Consider the following 16,769-nt stretch of genomic DNA (forward strand, 5'->3'; position numbering starts at 1 on the left):
AACTGTTGCATTACACCAGCAATGTGACTTCCTTATGTGTTAACTCGGCTTCTACTGGGTGGGCTTAGACCGTATTTCTTATGACTTCCAAGGGAAAATGTGATTCCTGACTAGAAACATAGTATAACGTTTTCCCCAGAACCTCTGAAGTGGTTCTAATGCAGATGGTTCACACAGAACACACTATGGCAGTTTTAAAGGACCAGTTATTCTAAATTTATCAGAGCACAAACACCATTTTTAAAAAGCCATTCCAATCAAAACTGAATAAGAATTTTAAATCACGACATAAAGTGGTTCCTCTAAAATGCTAATACCTTAACTAACAGTAAAATAGATCCATAACCTTCATCTACCCCTAATAAGCACAACCCCATCCATATCCCAAGAAGAAAAGACTCTGTAGGACACTACACTCCAAACTACAACACCCAGAATACCCTTCTCCATCTGAACTCGGGATGATCGGACTGGCGGGAGGAATTGTGGGTATACAGAAAGAAGCGCCTCGACTCCATCTCCCACAATCCTCTGTCTTCACTTGAGTCTTTCCACCAATGCCAATATTGGATTACCCTCCCGCCCCAGGAAGAACAGCCTCCAGCAACCTCAAACTACATTTCCCATGAGGACAAGAGATGCCCCCCCCCCCCCGGCTTCCCTGGTGACCAGTAACCAATAGGAGACGCTGAAGCAGCCGCGATGTGAGTGAGAGTCCAGCCCTGGGCCGGAGTGCCGGGCCTAAGCGAGCTACCGCAAGGCGGCGAGTTCAGAAGACAGTTGCGTGGCGTGGGGCGCCACGAGGGCGCTATGCTCTCAGAAGCTGTCACGCCGGCCCGATTTTCCGTGGCTGTATGAGTAGTCCTTCGGTAGCCGGGGAGCTGGAGGTCAGAGAGACAGAAAGCCCGAGTGGCTATGGCTGGGGACTGTGGGACCGACGGGGCCTAGGGAGGAGGGTGCTTCCGGGCCGCTGTCTTCAGCGCTTAACTCCGCCCATCTCCGCCTCTGTCGCGGAGGGGGTGTCGGGACTGGGAGTCGGGGGTGGGCTTCTGAGCTCTCCGCGACAGTTTCCTCGGGTTTAGAGCCTCGGGAGTGCTCCCTCTCTTCTTTTTCTCCACGTCGCCAGCCCTCCTTTTCTCCTCACAATGCCAACGTCTATCCCCACTCCAGCCCTGTGCCACCTCAGATGTCTGAAGTTAGGGTTCTCGACCGGGGTCTTCCCTGGGCGACATCTGGACACTCCTTACTACTTGGAAGAGTTGGGTGACCTCTTTCCTCTCTTCCCCTCAATTTACAGTTCAGATTTTGGGCACTTACCCGGTAGGTGCCCAAATTTCCCAATTTGGGAAATTGTGCCCAATTCCCACACTCCCCAATTTCCTCTGGGGGCGTGACTTTTTGTCAGATTTTCACTCTTTGCTACATTGCTGGTGAGAGAAAGATCGTCGCCGTCTCTTTATTGGCCCTTCCAGCCACTCTCTTCTTCCCTGATCAGATTTTTGGAGTGGAAAGGTTTCTCCTCAGTTTCCAGACGGGGTGAGGAGCAGTACATAGAAGAAATCTCGTTTTTGAGAAAATGTAATTAAGGTTCAGTGCAGTGTTCTGGTGAGAGTCAAAGGCAAGTTAGACCTCTTTTAAAAACCGAGTGCTTTTGGGGTTTCCAACATGGACTGATACAGCACTAATGTTGACAAAGATTTAGGGGGCACACCGACTGTGGAATAAAGTAGACTGTGCGAACCAGACTGTATTAATTATTATCACAAAAGCGTGTGAAAAGTTTGTAATACTGATGGGGTTGGGGGTTGACCTATGGAAGGTCAAGCGAGGCTAACCCTGGAAGTGCTGTAGGCTTGACATTGTCGTCTGTCTTCCAGACCAATCCTGGTAGGCATTGTGGAGAAGGTGAATTTTAATTTTGGCGCCAAAGGAGTAAAGAAGATTTGAAATGGGCAAAAAGAAGGGAGAAAATGCCTCCTGGTACTGGGATTGGTATCTGAGAAAGGTAGATAGAGGAGGGAGCACTTTTGTGAAGGGTGGGTTTGCCTGACTGGAATAAAAGGTGTCATCAAGGAGAGATTGGGAAAGAAATAGTGTTGAAAAGCTTGGGGTCATAATTACAGGATACTTTAAAGCATCCAAATAGTTTGGATATTATTCTGTATCAAATAAAACTAAAGACCAAAAATTTAAGATTGGGTGATTTTTTGTTTTTTTATCCTAGGGGAACCTGATTTGAGATCATTTGTTGGAGAACACAAAGAAGTGTGGTGGTATGTTCCAGGTGTGAGTTTAATTTAAACCCATTAAGAACTTTGTCTTATAGACTGTTTTGTTAGTGGCTTTTCTTAGCTACACTCTATAGTTGTCATTTTAAAGCCTGGTGCCATAAATTTATTAAGAAATTCATTTGCTGTCCTTATGCATCATATCTGAATTGTAGTCATTTCATTGGACAACAATAATGACTATTTATTGAGCCCATTTAATGTTCCAGGCACTATCATAAGCACTTTGTTGCTTTAAGAGTCTTACGAAGTAGGTACTATTTTCCCCAGTTTTCTAGAAGAGAAAGCTAAAAGGCAGAACACTTAAACAACTTGCCCAAAGTCACATAGATTGTAAGGAGTTGAGTTGGGGTTTGGATCTATAGATTTCTGGCTTGAAAGCCCACGCTCTCCACCATGGTTTGCTAGTCTCACTGTTCACTTTTGTTCTTCACTTTCCATTTGGGGTAAGGAAACATTATTGTGAAGTATAGTTGATCATCCTGGCAGAAACCCAAATGGTTTACTTTTAGTTTCTGTGTCAGTTATGTGTATGCTGTAAAGTAGCTACCAAAACTGAATTTGCTTAACTTTTATTGCAGCCACAGCTAATTATGTCTGCCAAAACATATAGTCAGTATGGCTATTTCTGAATCAGATGATTCTCTTTTTTAAAGATTTTATTTATTTATTCATGAGAAACACACAGAGAGAGGCAGAGACAGAGGCAGAGGGAGGAGAAGCAGGCTCCATGCAGAAAGCCTGATGTCGGACTTGATCCCGGGACTCCAGGATCATGCCCTGAGCCAAAGGCAGACACTCAGCCACTGAGCCACCCAGGGATCCCCAGATGATTCTTTTTTTAAGAAAAAAAAAACATGTCTTACATGTAAGCTATTTGGACTTGGATGGTACTTTAGTTTTTATTTTATTGTAGCTTTTGTATTAAGTGACCTCCTAGGTCATTAGGTCTCCTTTAAGACCTTTGCTTATGTGGACTGTTCAGGATGCAACAGAGTATGAGATATTAGCTATCTCTGATTCTTGCTGGGGAGATAATATGCCCACAATTGTGAAATAATGTATAGTATAACATAGACAGGTACAGAGTGCTATTGGAAGGAAAAAGAAAGTAGTGTCTAGCTGTAAGGAAGAATCAGGTAGAAGGATTCTGTAAGGAGGTGACAGGTCTTGAAGGATAATGAGTTTGCCAGGCAGAAAACAGTATAGGGGAGGCATTACAGATTAGAAAGAGCAGTCTGTGAAAGACATGTGGCTATAGAAGAGCAAAGCATGTCCATTTAATATTTAGGAATTCAGCATGGCTAGGGTACAGATTGGGGGAAAGGAAAGTTTGTAATGGTAGAAGAGTCTGGAAAAATATGCTGGGGCTTATTTGTAAAGTACCTTGAATGCAGTGTTAAGAAATTTGGATGTCCTCAGGGTGCCTGGGTGGCTCAGTTGGATAAGGGTCCAAGTCTTTTTTTTTTTTTTAATTTTTTTTTAAGTTTTTATTTATTTATGATAGTCACAGAGAGAGAGAGAGAGGCAGAGACACAGGCAGAGGGAGAAGCAGGCTCCATGCACCGGGAGCCTGATGTGGGATTCGATCCCGGGTCTCCAGGATCGCGCCCTGGGCCAAAGGCAGGCGCCAAACCGCTGCGCCACCCAGGGATCCCAGGGTCCAAGTCTTGATCTTAGCTCAGGTCTTGATCTCAGGGTCGTGAGTTCAACCCCTGCCTTAGGCTCCATGCTAGGTGCGGAGCCTACTTAAAAAATTATAATAATAAAGATTTTTTAAAAAGAAAGAAATTTGGATGTGCTACCATTGTTATTCAAACTGTAGGGTGTCTGCCAGTGGTGGTTATGTTGTACTCCCACAAACATTTTAAGTTTTAGTAATTATATATTCTAATGTGTCTCATAAAGGATAAAATTGAACTATGTCCCATGAACTATCTAAGGTTATGCAGGAAATGGCTTAGTAAAAATATAAAGTGAACAAGTTTTATGTTTTAAAGATAAATATTAAGTAAATAATAGTATATGTGGTGTATGAATATGATAATACTCAAATGACTGAAATTTGGGAAATACTGATTGTAGGCAATAAAAAAATAAAATATTTTAGAAGAGGAGTACCATGATTAGGTTTTTATTTTGGGATGCACTGGAGGAGGGGGCATGACGAGTTGGGAAGCTAGAGATGAAGAGGACTCAAGGGAGCTGCATATGAGAGGAGGGAACAAATATAAGAAACATTTAGTAGGTAGAATTAGTAGGACTTAGTAGATATGACTATTATTCTATCAACATCATCAGAATTATGACTTAAAAGTCTGTATGTCACTTGCCTGTTATCCTTTATATTCTCAGAAGTGCGTATTGCTGCCCAAATCAGGCCATGGACATACATGCATTAAGGTAACAGTGGCAGCTGTTTTCACGAATGGGTTTGGATTACACATGGGCATCTTCACTGCCTTACTGAGTGTCCTTGACAGCAGTGGCACAAATATTCAAGGCACTGGTCAGGAATATGAGTATGATCTGTGACCCTTAGTCATCTGAGGAACTCCTCCTTCAAGACTCAGCTCAAATATCAACACCTCTTTGAAGCCTTTCCTGCAACTCTCCCCACCCCCGCCCCCACCACACACAAACACAAACATGCAGGCATACATGAAACAATGTTAGGCTCCTGGCTTCAGTAGAACCCTGCACTTACCTCTGTCCTAGGCTGTACCATGCGATAGTGTGTCTGTCTGTGGATGCATCTGTCTCTGCCCTAGACTGTGAGCTCCTTGAGGGCAGGGGCCAGGTGTTACTTATCTCCACAACCATAGCATCCAGAACAGCACTTGGCATATGGTAGATACCAAATACTAATAAATGGTTATTGGATAAACAAATGGATAAACATATTCATATGACTATAACTTAGAACTCTGGTACCATAGTGCCAAATGTTACAAAAAGATTAGCTGTAAAAAAAAAAAAGGATTAGCTGTTTGCTACATTAGCTGCTTTTGCTGAATAAAGCAGTAAATTAAAGCGACCCGAATGCCTTTCACTAGAGGTTTCCTTCTTTTTCATTTTCCTCCACTCTTCTGTGGTCACCTTACCTTTTTCTTTCTCACCAGTTATCCATCCAGCCACCTGTCCCTTAGGCCTGCCCATTGCTTTGCTCCTCTTGACAGAGTTCACATTGCTCCTGATACCCTGCCAAGGATCCATCCCTCCTCTCCACCTACCAAATCCAGTTGACTCCCTCCTTGAACTCTCAAATGGGTCTCCCAGTCATAGATGCTGCTAGTGGGACTGTAATTTGATATAGCCCTTCTGGAGAGAAATTATCAGTATATCAAAAATCTTAAAGTTTATAGCTTTCAGTGTATCACTTCTACTTCTAGGGCTCTAGGCTGAGGAAGTAAATGTGATATTTCCAAAATTTTAGCTCTCAAGATGTCTATCCCAGGGGGAAAAAAGAAAAACAGCATTTTAAATGTCCCCAATACTAGAGATTTAGATTTAATCAATTATGGTGTATCTATAAACTAGATTACTATACTAAGTAGCCATGTAAGTTGATGTTACTAAAAAATATTTAATGATGTCGAACATTGTTTATGATATATTAAGAAAAAATTCAGGTCATGAAACCAACAAATACCAGTTTAAATACACATGCATACACATGCATGTGATCATACACACACCCTTATGCATACATACATTGGAAATTATCATTAAATACACAAAAATTCAACAGTGGTTTGCTGTAAATGGTAAGGTAACATGAGTTCTATTTTTAACCTTTTGCATATTTTTATTTTCTAATCATCTATAATAGTATATTTGTTACTTTTTAAAAGTTATTAAAAGTGTTTTTCCCATGTCTACCCCTATTATCATTGCCTTAGTTTGGGGCACAGTGCCACCCCCAAACACCCTGCAAAACACACACACACACACACACACACACACACACACAACTTCTAGCCTAGTTTACTACTGTGTCTAACCTGCTTCCCTTCCGATCCATTCTCTAACAGTGCTGAGAATGATTTTTCTAAATTGCAAATCTGAAGCCATCCAGCTCTATATAAAATAGTTCAAAGGCTGTCCATTGTCCTCAAGACAGAATCTAAACTTCTTAGACTGGTTTATGAAACTTTTAAAAATCATCTCCCTGCTTTTCTCCCCAATGTCACATTTTCTTCCTATGATTTACTTTTTCTTGGTGTCTTAGGCCAGAGCCTGGCATATAATAGATGTTCAGTTAATGCTAGCCAAATGTTGATGTGGACTCTATGGGTTAACATAATTATTTAATATATTAATATTAATTAATTATATAATATATTAATATAATTATTGTATGCCATGATTTCATTTCATCCTCTATAAAAATATTCACTACATCCAATAGTTATCCCTACGTTACAGAAGAGGAAAATTAATTTAAATACATAAAGGTGGGGAGAAAAATCATCATAAAGAACATTTTTAAAGGAAACAATTTAAACCTCCTGCTATAACACAGCTCTTTTCTTCATTTTCCTGCAGCCCCTGCCAATCTTGGTCAGTATGCACACAGACTTTGTTCATTCCCTTGGGCAACTTATATGTGACCACAGCATAATGAGAACAGTCCAGACTGACATGATCTCACCATGTCACAGTTCATATTGTGCTAATATACAGAAATCTTTTCCTTTGTGTACATAACAGTTCATGCAGGAGAGACAGAAGAGCTCCAATTGCTCTGTTTTTCTTTCTGTTTTGAAATTCTATGTCTTTGGGGATGGGGATGTCAGCAGAGAGCTACAGAAAACTGTGATAGAATTGAATGTACAAGAAACAATGTGTCTCGTGGGAGCCAATGTCATTGGTTAATTTATTTTTTTAAATGTCATGTAGATGTATTTTCCAGCAATCTCTCCCCAGGGAAGACCTTGGTTGAATTCAACTGTTAATCCTATTTACAGAATGCAGCCCATGCATGCACTATATTCCTGCATTGTTAAGTGATCTTAGACATATGTAGTAGATTACCATAACGACATACAATCAGGTGAATATGAGATATCTGATTTTCTTTACAAAATGTATCAGTGTTCATATTGTCATTCAGGATCCTGCAGCGTGGTCTTTCCTTCATTTGCCTTACAAATAATTCCCATTGTGTAAAAATGGATGCTTTTAAAGGACAGAAGTCCTAAGCATGAATTGTCTGAATAAAATGATATTACTTTGTAAGGAATTGTCACTTTTAAATACTCCAAGAAAAAGAATCTATAATTCTCTTGTTCCATGATCAAATAAGTCGAATACAGAAATTTCAGATAGAGTTTCAATTCATTTGATGAATTATTGTGGGCTTATTATGTGCAAAGCACTCTGTTAGACATTGCACTAGATACTTATAAATACCCTCTTAATGCCTTCCAGGCAGAGAGGCAGAGACAGAGATTGATCTAGTGCACACACAAGAATGAGTGTGTGAGAGCAAATGACAGAGAAGATTTTAACAAGCAGGCCCATCATATAAATGAAAATCTACCCAGCTGAAAGTTAGGCTATGTGCCAGTGGGGACTTTTTTTCTTTGTCTTTCCTCTATGGGATATATAGGCAAACATGAACTACCAGATAGCTGATAAGAAAATGATCTATTTTTCTGTTTACAAACAGTTTGAGAGAAGGAACGGTGACTCTGTTTACATCCAGTGCTGCACAAGCCTGCTAGTGTTGTGAGAGTTATGACTATGTCAGCTTTTCCAGGGTTTCTCTCTGCTGCAGAGATTTGGCAGACACCTCAGACAAATTTTATGTCTCTTAAATCTTCCTCAAGCTAGGCTTGGCTCATAGATTTATATATACAAAAAAAAAAAAAAAAAAAAGCGAAACGTTTACCAGTTTGACATTTTTGAAGATCAAAACAGACTTGGGTTTTTTTTTTAATTCAGCATACACCTCCATTGAGTCTACAGAAGGGGGCTAATTGCTTTTGCTATTTGTTTAAAACATCTGAAATGTTTACTTTTCAGAAGTGGCAATGGATCATATATCTAAAGATTTATATTCTGGGCCTCAGTGTTGCTTCCCCTTTTTCTTGCCTACAAGCATCAAGTTTTGCTAAAGTCTTCATTATCTTTTTTTTTGCCTTTACTGATACACAGTATAAACCAATGCAGGATGGGAGTTGGTGTGAAATACATTGGCAATCTAGGAGAAAAATAAAAGGTCGTTTTTAGGGATCCCTGGGTGGTGCAGCGGTTTGGCGCCTGCCTTTGGCCCAGGGCGCGATCCTGGAGACCCGGGATCGAATCCCACATCGGGCTCCCTGCATGGAGCCTGCTTCTCCCTCTGCCTGTGTCTCTGCGCGTCTCTCTCTCTCTCTGTGACTATCATAAATAAATAAAAATTTTAAAAAAGGTCATTTTTATTAACTGCCCTGCCCTCCCTTTTGGCTCTCAGTTTTTTAGTGGTCACTTCCCCACAAAATGTTGTTCCTTGGCGTAATAATGACAGGTGGAAATAGGAACTGGAGAACTTTCAGTGACTACCTGTTAACAAGTCTGGTCCAAATGTATCTGTAGGCAGAGTACAAATGAAAGTTTGTCTGTAATTCAGAAGAATCAAAGCACTGTGTGGGGAATGTTATATAAGCAACTTTTCTTCATTCAGTGCTGAGCTGTAAAAGGTAACATTGGGGAAATCCCCGGTAAGGGCCCTTCTGGTCCGTCCAGCTGCTCTTCTTTTCAGCCAGCAACAACTGCCAGTAAGAGATTCCTAGGGTAGAAACTGTCCCACATTAAGACCCCATAATATGTCCTCGTACCATCTCTCCTTCAGTCAGGTCCTCAAACATACTCCACGAGGATTACTTTGGTCACATAGTATTCTAATTTTTACCTTTCAAGAGATGCATAGTTTGAATTCAAGGAGCACTTGATATTCAAACTCATTTATTCAATAGATATTTGAACACATATACAGGACCAGACTTTATGGTAAGCACTAGGAATAGTGATGAATTAGAAGTAGTCCCTGCCTGCCCCTAAGGAGCTCATAGTTAAGTAGGGGGAGATGGACACTCAAACCAATAATTACATTACAGTGGGAAAGGTATATTACTTCAGAGAAGGAGGTATATAAGGTGCCCTGGAAACATGATGGAGGGCATAACTGCTAGAGGTGGGTAACACAGACCAGAGTCTAACTATGCTGAATCACAACGGATGAGTGGGCATTGCCTAGAATCTAGGTGGAAGAAGATAATGGGCAAGGATTCCAGGCAGAGGGACCACCAACACATGCAAAGCAATTGCATGTGTCTGAATGGATAGTTTAGAAAAAGCTAAGATATTGTGTGTGAACCACTGGGAGTTGGGCGGGGGACCAGATACGAATCTGGAAAGGTATCTTGTGGTCAGTTGGTTAAGGAAGTCCACTTGTTAAGGAGCTAGGCAGACATGTGCCAGAACAGAGTTTTAAATGTGGGAGTAACATGATTGGATTGCAGGATGGACTTTATGGGGGTCAAAAACTAGAAACAGAAAAAGTCCACCTTTTAGTTTGGCAGTCTTTGAGAGGTCTGATCCTAATCACTTGCTGCTATTCAGCCCGGTGTCCTCTCCACTAGGTTTTCTTTTAATATCCAAAAATCACTGTGAATAGTTGTTTCCGTCTACACAGGACATACCTTCCTGTACTCCTTCACATTTTGCTTAGCTGAATATTCATTTTTCCAACTCAAATCAATGATCTCAGTAGTAATTGGGGCTTGATTACCATGAAGGAAATCAGAGATTCAAAGCTTAGCAACTTGGTTTAAAAAACTGTATAAGGCTTATTTATTGCTTACTGAGTCAGCAGGGCTGAGCTGAGTGCTGGGCAGCTCCCCTTGGGGCTGGGGGAGGGAAAGAGGCTGGAAAGATGACAAAAAGTGGCCGTTTAAAAAATGGGCAGCATCCAGAATGTTGAAAAGCCCTAAAGGCCACATCCAGTTATCGAAATAGATAGAAGGGCCAGAAGTATATGAATATAAAATAAATACATGTTGGAGGTACCTGTGCTCCAACGGGTTATACTATCTAACCCATAAGGTTTAGGACATGTTCTTTCCCGAATTCAGATGCTGTAAATGGCTTCCCATTATCCTTAGGATGAAGTCCTAATTCCTTAGCGTGGCCTTGGGTACTTTCTGCAGCCTGGCTCCAGCCTACCTTTCTGAGCTTCATTCTCTCTTACAGAATTTTCTCTTACAGAATTTCTCTGCTCCAGCCAGTTACCCTTTAAGATACTGCTTTGGCTTCCCCCACCTACACTATGAACCCTCTCAGGGTGGGGACTGTGTTTTTTTTTGTCTTTGAATACTCCATGGTGCCTACTACAGTGTCTTGCATATAGAAGGCATCCAAGGTTTATCTACGGGTTGATTATTACCCCTCCCCCATTCTTTCCAATTTCTCTACTACTACCAACCCCGTATCCTCTCTACTAAAATGGTAACTGAGACACTAGGTAAAAGGGGTCAGCGTTCAACCAATTATCTTTTAACCTTCTATTTTGAAATTATTTTATTTATTTATTTATTTATTTTTAATAAATTTATTTTTTATTGGTGTTCAATTTACCAACATACAGAATAACACCCAGTGCTCATCCCGTCAAGTGCCCCCCTCAGTGCCCGTTACCCATTCACCCCCACCCCCCGCCCTCCTCCCGTTCTACCACCCCTAGTTCGTTTCCCAAAGTTAGGAGTCTTTATGTTCTGTCTCCCTTTCTGATATTTCCCACACATTTCTTCTCCCTTCCCTTACATTCCTTTTCACTATTATTTATATTCCTCAAATGAATGAGAACATACAATGTTTGTCGTTCTCCAAGTGACTCACTTCACTCAGCATAATACCCTCCAGTTCCATCCACGTTGAAGCAAATGGTGGGTATTTGTCATTTCTAATGGCTGAGTAATATTCCATTGTATACATAAACCACATCTTCTTTATCTATTCATCTTTCGATGGACACTGAGGCTCTTTCCACAGTTTGGCTATTGTGGCCATTGCTTTAAATGTAGAAGATTTTTATGGATCGTATGGGACTGTCATGCCATTCACTCAGATTCAGCAATTTTTAGCATTTTTCCTATTTGATTTATGCTTTTTAAAAACTTTTTTAAAAAAGATTTATTTATTTATTTGGAGAGAGAGAAGGGTAGAGGGGCAAAGGGAGAGAGAGAGAATTTAAGCAGACTCCCTGCTGAGCACGAAGTCCAACACCCGGCTCAATCCCAGGACCCTGAGATCATGACCTGAGCCAAGATCAAGAGTCGGCCCCTCACTCAACTAAGCCACTCAAGCACCCCTATGCTTCTTTATATAAATATGATAATATTTTGTTCTGAAACATTTGAAGTTGAAAAAGCAATACCTCTTACCCCACTTCTTTATCTTTAAACTTTTGTGGGAAAAAATTAAATATACAGAAACCGTTAAAGAATTTCACAGTAAATACTCCTATATCCATCACTTAGATTCTATAATTAGCACTTTATACTATTTGCTTTATCACCTATCCACCCATGTATATTTTTCTAAATTCTTTAGTATGTATGGATGAACAAACTACTTTGTGCTCTGAAATCAACCATATCATCTTGTTATATCTGCATTTACTGTATTGCCAAAACTCCAGTCTACCTGTGTGTCTTCGATCTATTTGGCCGTAGAACACATGTCACTTCAACTAACTTTTGGATGTCCCTCCACTTTACCTAGTATAGTGCCAGACACACATTCCATAAATACCACTTGATGCTGATAAACAGAGACAGAGATAGAGCCAAGTAAAGAATCACAATAAAACTAGAAAAAACTGGGATGCTTGGGTGGTTCAGTGGTTGAGCGTCTGCCTTCAGCTAGGAGCATGATCCCAGGGTCCTGGGATTGAGTCCTGCATCAGGCTCCTTGGCAGGAGCCTGCTTCTCCCTCTGCCTATGTCTTTGCCTCTTTCTCTGTCTCTTGTGAATAAATAAATAAAATCTTAAAAAAAAACTAGAAAAAACTGAGGGAGGAGGGGAGTAAATGAGAAGTGGGCCACAAGTGAATGGGTGAGAGACAAGCTAGAATTTGAAGAATTGGGGGGAAGAAAAGGGCCTTAGCCCACCTAGTACTTCCAGCAGTACTTCTGCTACTTTTCAACTCTCTCTTTAGAAGGATAGGTTCCAGGAAACGAGGGACAATTGCTGTTCAGCAGACCGCATGACAAGTCTCCTTGCTACTACTTAGGCACCTCCAATTAGTATATTCATGTGGCCTCATGAATATGCTAATCTGTAGGCTGTGGCATAGTTTTCGAGGGTATGGGTGGGCCACTGAAAACTTCTTTCATGCTAAGTCTGTTCTACAGGCCAAGGAGCACTTGCATTCAATGAATCCTGGTTTTCTTTTTCTTTATAACTTTTCCTTTCTTGCTGTTACTTATGAGTACAAGGATAGCTCTAATTTGCATTTATTGAACAATTTTGTGCCAAGCACTGTGCTAGCTGCTATCACATCATTAATGCTTCCTAACAACCCAATCAAATAGATACAACTTCTTTTCCCATTTGTCAGATAAGAAAACTTGAGACTCAGCATGGTTAAGTACCTTGTCCATAAGCCCAAATTCAAGCAACTGAGGTTTGTCTTACTCCAGACCTCAGTGGTCTTAACCACATTGTCTGATGAAATTTTTTAAAAATTGTCAACCCAGTTACATGCAAGTAAGTTTATTTTCACTGTATTGACTCAGCACGTGATTTATTCACTAAGCAACTCCAATTGAATCACTGAATTCAGAAGGAATTCAGTCATTCAGACTTTAGTCGTTAGAATGTTAGTATAGTAGTAGATTCAGATTGCTTGAGTTCAGACCCCAATTTTATCACTTAGCAGTTGAGTGAGTGTAAGTCACTTAACATCAGTAAGCCTCAGTTTCCTTACCTATAAAATGAAGATAATAATGTTTAGCATATAGCTGTGTTGCGAGGTCTAATTTAAATAATGTGAAGTATCATGCCTTGACTGGCATGCAGTAGGTGCTCAGCATATTCTAGATCACGTTCTTTCTTTCCTTTTTCCCTTTTGGGGCCATACCACTGACCTGTAGCTTTCATTTGAAGAAAACAAACTGCCTCTAGAATGTTTTTTGAAGAGAAAAATTATGAAGAGGAATATTAGGGTGACTCTTCCCAAGGCTAAGCAAGCACAGTTGCTTAACTCGTCTATGAGCATATTTCAAAATAAGCTAGAAACAAACCATGAGGAGAGTTGGATTGGTCCACCTCCCTCCCTCCTGGAAATTAGGGCCAACTTGTGACATTGTTTTCTATTTTGTTACTAGAGTAAATTCAACAATAGGTATAAACTATTAGACCTGAGGTATTGTTAAACACAGCCCCAGCCATTCCAAAGCAAGCAAGCCGAGATTGGAAGAGTATAAGTGACTTGACCAAGGTCAAACAGTGGGAAAATCAGGAGAACCTAGTTCTCCCCATTTCTTTTTTTAATATTTTATTTATTCATGAGAGACACATAGAGAGGCAGAGACATAGGCAGAGGGAGAAGCAGGCCCCCTGTGAGAAGCCTAATGTGGGACTCAATCCCAAGACTCCAGGATCATGCCCTGAGCCGAAGGCAGATGCTCAACTGTTGAGCCACCCAGGCGGCCCTCCCAATTTCTTATCCAGTGTTAATTATGGTTCCTTTGTGGGTTCTTAGGCAGGTGAAACCAAGTCTTGGTGTGCTGTTCACAGGATTTTGAACTGATTGGACTCTCAGGTTTGTTACAAGTTTGATTGATTCGGGGATGCCTGGGTGGCTCAGTGGTTGAGCATCTGCCTTCGGCTCAGGGCGCGATCCCGGGATCTGGATGAGTCCCACATCGGGCTCCCCGCAGGGAGCCTGCTTCTCCCTCTGCCTGTGTCTCTGCCTCTGTGTGTGTGTGTGTCTCTCATGAATAAATAAATAAAATCTTAAAAAAAAGTTTGATTCAGAAAACATGAAGTGTTTTTTTCTGGTTCAAGTCGTTTCTTTCAAAGTGTTAGCATTTCTGTTTTGTTTGGGATTTAGCAAATTAACATTGTTTCTTCCCATTTTAGGTTCATAGTTTGATTCAAGTTTTTGGTTCTTTGAAATCTTCCACTGGGATTTTTGTTTTTGACAAAAATACTCAGAATCTAAGGTGGTTAACAATGGGAATTCATTTGAAAAGGCCAGTCAGGGATCCCTGGGTGGCGCAGCGGTTTGGCGCCTGCCTTTGGCCCAGGGCGCGATCCTGGAGACCCCGGATCGAATCCCACGTCAGGCTCCCGGTGCATGGAGCCTGCTTCTCCCTCTGCCTATGTCTCTGCCTCTCTCTCTCTCTCTCTCTCTCTATGTGACTATCATAAATAAATAAAATTAAAAAAAAAAAAAAAAGAAAAGGCCAGTCAGGCTTGGTGATGGCTGCTGAGAAGCAGCTCCAGTGGATTAGGGAACCATTAGTGTTTATATTCTGGAGCTTGAAATCAAGATAATGAAAACATTGCAATGGTTATTGGTGTATATGTTTGTGAGTTTGTTTTTATCAGGATGCTCTGATGCTTTCATTTCCATTCTTGCTAATCTGGGTTGAAACTACCACCTCTGTCATTGCCTTTTGACATATGCTGTCAGTCATGTTCTTGATATGATCCTCATCTTTTGACTGTGGGAAAGAAGTGAACAAAACATTATCTTCTTGTGCTTTTCCCTTTACTTTGAATGGCCCTACTGAGGAACTTGGGGAATATGAATTTCAAGCTTAAATGTATGGAAGAGTTCAGTTGCAATGCCCAAAGGCAGAACAGCGTGACTCTGAAATACAATCTTTGTTCCTTTCTTACCAGTGTGGTTTTAAGAATCGCAGGCAAGCCTCCTCTGCCAAACCTGAAATTGGGTTGACAATTTTGTTAGTGGCCAGCTATGCCAAAGGTAGGGCTATGGCGGGGTGGGGGTGGGGGGTTGCAGTGATGAGAACTCTGGAGGACTGTATCCCACCTGCCTGACTTTCCACATGCCAAATGAAAGTGAGTTCTGGTGCAAGGGCTGTCAGTGCTTTTTCAAGCTGTTGACTATTTACCTAAGCATTTGGAAGGCTAGTATAGCAGCTGTGGTGGTAAAAAGGCTATTCCCAATACTTCAAAAGGCAAGTACTTTCTAGGAGGTGAGGTTTTGGGTGATTCCAGCTGATATATTTCTGCTTAGAGAAAAATCTCTCATTTCAGATTCATTTGCTCTCCTTACCTCCTCTCTTTTGCCCCCCTTCTTTTCTCCTCCCCTCCCAGCCCTGTCCTCTCCTTCCCTCTTTTAATGATTTACTCCCTCTTAGCTACCAGTCACCAAACTCTTTGTGATCCATCTTATCCATTTTTCCCATTGACTTAACATAGATTTTGGATACATATTTTACTGGCATTTTCAGTATTGGCAATGACATTCAAAGGGACAATTAGAGAAAGTTTTCTTTCTTCTCTTAGATAGTGGGCTCGGCACTTGTTTGAGGACACAGATGGCATTAGAAGGGGCCAAGGGGAGCTGACATCTGATATTTCTGCTATAGCTCCCACTTTTTTTGGCTGCTTCAGATTTGGCCCATGTGGACAGACACACACTTGGGTAACCACCATACAGATGGAAATCAGGACATGTGGGATTTGGCTGAACCAAAGGTCCCCAAACATTGCCTGGATCATTTAGTGCCCCAGGTGTGGCCACCCCAGGACTTCATGTGCTAAAATTGTGTCCCAGCTTAAGCCAGCTGGTCACTGTATATATAGTATCAAGGCAGTTTGGAGCCTCATAAAACATGACTTTGGATTTTTACCTTGTGGATTTAGACTTAGCTAATCAACCTGAATTCTTCCACACATACTAGGCAGTGAGGATATACCAAATTAATAGAAAGATTTAATAGAAGTTGATGTTCATGTCCTGTAGCTTGCATTCTAAATGGGACATAATACTAGACCATATGAAAACAAATGAACTGACTTTCCAGAAAGGAAAGAAGGAATTAAAGGGCTTCAGTTTCTTTAATAAACTTTGATGTATTATGTATCAGATTTAAAATTTTTTCCTTTAAAACAATTTCCCTTCTGTGGCATTTTAAGAGCAAACAGTGCTTCCTTCCAACTTTAAAATTGGAAGAATTGAGAATTCTTTTCACAAAATTATATTGGCTCTTTCTTTTTATTTTTCTTATGTGATGGAGGTGCTTGACTTCAGCCATTTAGGCAGGATTTGTTTCAGAGTATAACAATAATAATTCCATACAATTTTATAGCCTTTTACAATTTAAAAAGGGATTTTCACATCTGTTATCTCATTAACTCTTCATAGCAATCCTCTGAAGCAGTCAGGATAGGTACTACTGTGTCCAATTTGTAAACAAGGAAACTTAAGCTCAGATAAATTAAGTGACTTGTCTAA

General features: G+C 40.8%; 1 protein-coding gene across 13 annotated transcripts in view; it reads left to right on the forward strand.

Moving 5' to 3' along the window:
* Window positions 1-654: 654 nt before the first annotated feature.
* ENOX2 (ecto-NOX disulfide-thiol exchanger 2) overlaps window positions 655-16,769 on the forward strand; it is a 280,754-nt gene continuing 264,639 nt past the window's right edge. For 5 of the 13 annotated variants that reach the window (XM_072816297.1, XM_072816302.1, XM_072816310.1 and 2 more), the window contains exons 1-2: window positions 676-887; window positions 2,225-2,284. The gene's annotated coding sequence lies outside the window, so the exon portion shown is untranslated. Of the gene's footprint in view, window positions 888-2,224; window positions 2,287-16,769 lie in introns of all 13 variants that reach the window. The other 8 variants (XM_072816298.1, XM_072816304.1, XM_072816309.1 and 5 more) reach the window with 3 other exon arrangements.

This window comes from Canis lupus, chromosome X, assembly GCF_048164855.1.
Source record: "Canis lupus baileyi chromosome X, mCanLup2.hap1, whole genome shotgun sequence".
Taxonomy (NCBI): domain Eukaryota; kingdom Metazoa; phylum Chordata; class Mammalia; order Carnivora; family Canidae; genus Canis; species Canis lupus.